We start from the raw sequence: 3,550 nt of genomic DNA, 5'->3' as shown, positions 1-3,550 counted from the left end.
GGAAAAAGAACGAGGGATGAAGAGCATGAAGGGAAGGATGGGGTGTTTAAATAAAGGTTGGAACGGGGGGCGTTACGAAATTTTCCCAAATTTTCCCAAATTTTTTATTTATTTTTATTCCCGGTTTCCTATTTGTAACTGCAGGTCAAGCAATCAGGGTAAATTAGTAATTTAAGAAAAAGGCGGGAGTGGTGTGGTCACAGTCAGGTTACGATACCGAGAGGCAGCCTTAAGGTCCGGCGCGAATCATTGCATAGAGGGACGTGGTGTAACAGTGTAAGGGGTTGCCACGTGGCGGAACGGGGAAACTTTATGAGGTACGGGTTGTAGGTGAGACCTATGATTCGATGAGATTTGGTAGTGTGGGCCCCAGAGCGCCGCCCGAATCTCTGTCCGTCATTAAATTTGCCTCGTGATCGTGACTATGGATGGGAAACGGTACGGTGATGGGACCCACTAGTATGCGCCGTCGAAGCCGTCGGAGCCACGTGGGCGCCGTCAGATCTGGCGGAGATGTGGGCCCCCGTTTATGAACGGTGGGGTTTGGTGCCAGTGAATCAAACGGCTGATGGCTCTCGCGGCCCGATCATTATATCGAACTTTTCAATAATTTGTTTTATTATAATTTTTTTAATCAGATATTGATTTTTTTTATTACATTGAGATAAAATTACGGTTTTGAAAAATTGAGAATTTTATATTGTTTTAATAGGCCTGATTTTGAATCAGCGATTCTGATTTTGTAAATGTTAGAACCAAAATGGAACGGTAACTTTGAGATTTTGGTTTATATAATTTTTATCTAAATAATAAAAAATGAATTTAAACTGATAATTTAAGTTTCGGTTTTTATTCATCTCAGGGAAGGATTACAGTATTTTTTTTCCGTTTTTATGTTTGTTGTCCCTTTTTTTTGTATTTTGATGTTTTTTATTTCTAATAAATTCGTAGTTTACCTACTTTATTCAAAAAAATAATTTTAGTTCTTATTTTTAATTTGTAAAAACTCTAAAAAAATCTTAAAAATTATGATTGAAGGTTTTGAACGAAAGTTCAATTTGCAATTATAAAATTGATTCTGATTCAATTTAAAATTAATAATTCCAGTTTAGTTCAACAATGAAACCAGCATTAAATCTAGTATTTAAGAAGAAGGTGGCAAAAACATATAAACAATATCTTTTACTAATCTTAGTTGTGATTAAAAGCTATATATACCATGCTAGTTATGAGTCATACTGAGTGACTGAGTCTAATCTCTCTCTCTCTCTCTCTTCACGTACATATTACAGGATGCATGCATGCATGGATGAAGGACCACATATATATATATATATAAATCTACACACACACACACATATATATATATATACATGCAAGAAGGAGTAGCGCATGCAGCATACAATTAGGAGCCAGGTAAACATGCATGAATGCATGTTGTTCGTAACTACGGAAAAATAGTTTTTTAGGGTGAGGATAATGAGAATGCATGATAATTAATAATATTGGTTGGTTGAAGAGAAAGGAGAGTGAGGAATGCATGATAATTAACACAAGTATGATGTGATCATTAGGTTAAAATATTTGGAAATAAGAGAAAGACACATAAAAGTTATTATTAAAATTTACCTTTTAATTTTGATCTTTCCATTTACGTGCATAGATATACATAAAAGGACAATATTTTATGTATGTCTCGAAATAGCTTTACTTTTAAGTGCTCAACTTCGAGCTTTAAAGTTGAACTTATTTATTAAACAATCTCCAACTCAAACAACGGGTGTTCAATCTAGTAAATTCACGAGGTTAACTTGTTTAGTATATTATATATTGTTTTGTATAATTATATAATATTTTTAAAGTTATATAAACCTAAAATTGATACAACAACTAAGTTGAGCTCTATCTCAACTTTTAAGATCAAATCAAACTAAGCCCAAGTTTGGTGATTATTCAATCAAATCATGAGTGTATTTTTTTTATTGTAATTTTTATCTCTTTATTTAAGTCATTACATATAAAAAAATCCATAAATCACTCTTAGACATATTATGTACATTATTTTATGTAACTTTATACATGTATATAATATAAAATACATAAATTGAAGTAAATGGGCCTTTGTTACATTGGGCCTATTAATTGGATTTAGGATGGTTTATTGGGCCTAAAATCAACTCTCCAGTTTTTGGCTTGTTCATTTGACTATACTGGTTGCATCTCAAAGAATCCTCCCCATTTTCTTGTTTTATTTTATTTTTATTTTATTTATTTTTATTTTTATTTTTCCCCATTGATTTGTAAACAATATCATTTAAACATATCATTCATCTTGATTAGATTTAGCTTCATTCTCATATTACATCATACTTAAATCATATAAACATATCATTAATATTCAAAAAGAATATTCTTAGAAACCAAATTGATTATGACAATTAACACAATGTTCTTAGGAATTGTAAATAATTTGTCATATCTATCATTAATTAATAACTAACATACAAACGACTCCAAATTAAAATTTGCTTTCTTCTTGCATGTCAATATCATGCATTGATTCTGAATTGATTTATGTATTTGTTTGGTACCTCAATAGAAAATGGACGGAAACTTAGCAACACTTTAAAAAACTAATTAAACAAATACTATTGCATGTGCATGCATGATGATGCATATATTTAAAATATTTTTTTAAGGTTTTATTTGTATGGAAAAATTTAATGAAACATACCTCAGCCACACACACATATATAAAGACTGTGCCCTCTGCATACGCTTTGTAGATCATGTATATTCGTTGATGTTTCAACCATTCAATTGAAAAATCCAATAGTATCAAAAATTTTTTTATTTAAATTTTATTATATATAAAAATAATGATACTGTATTTATAAATAATAGTATAATAAAAAAAAAATGGGACGTATAATATTTTGATTTGAACAATTAAATTGTGTTTGTAACAATAACTAAATCAATTTCAGTTATCTAATTGGATTTCCTCTGAGTACGTTCTAGATCATGTATCTACGAATGCTGATGTTCATCTATTCATTTCTTAACCCAATACAAATTTTTTGATACTCTTCATGAACCCATTTGTTCCTTTCTCTCTGTGTCTCTTGTTTTTTATCAACTATGAACTTTCCGCAAAAAAATATTCTTAGTCGTCTAATTCGATTTTTTCTGAATATGTTCTAGATAATGTATCTACGAATGTTGATTTTCACCTATTCATTTCTTAACTCAATACAAAATTTATTGACATTGTTCATGACATGTTTGTTCTTTTCTCTTTATATTTCTTGCTTTTTATCGACTATGAACATCTACGGTTGACATTTCTTTATATATATATATATATTGGGTTGAAAACATGCATAAGGATGATATTAATACCATAACTACCTCAATGTGATTGTACGGTCATCATGCATGAACTAATTAAGGTTCAAGTTCAAATCTGCCTGTCCAATAAAGACACATAAACAACTTACAGATAAAACCCAATGTGAATAAACCGGCACCAGCACCAGCACCACCACTT

The sequence above is a fragment of the Dioscorea cayenensis genome, chromosome 24, assembly GCF_009730915.1.
Source record: "Dioscorea cayenensis subsp. rotundata cultivar TDr96_F1 chromosome 24, TDr96_F1_v2_PseudoChromosome.rev07_lg8_w22 25.fasta, whole genome shotgun sequence".
NCBI lineage: Eukaryota > Viridiplantae > Streptophyta > Magnoliopsida > Dioscoreales > Dioscoreaceae > Dioscorea > Dioscorea cayenensis.
Note: the sequence above shows the minus strand (reverse complement) of the source record.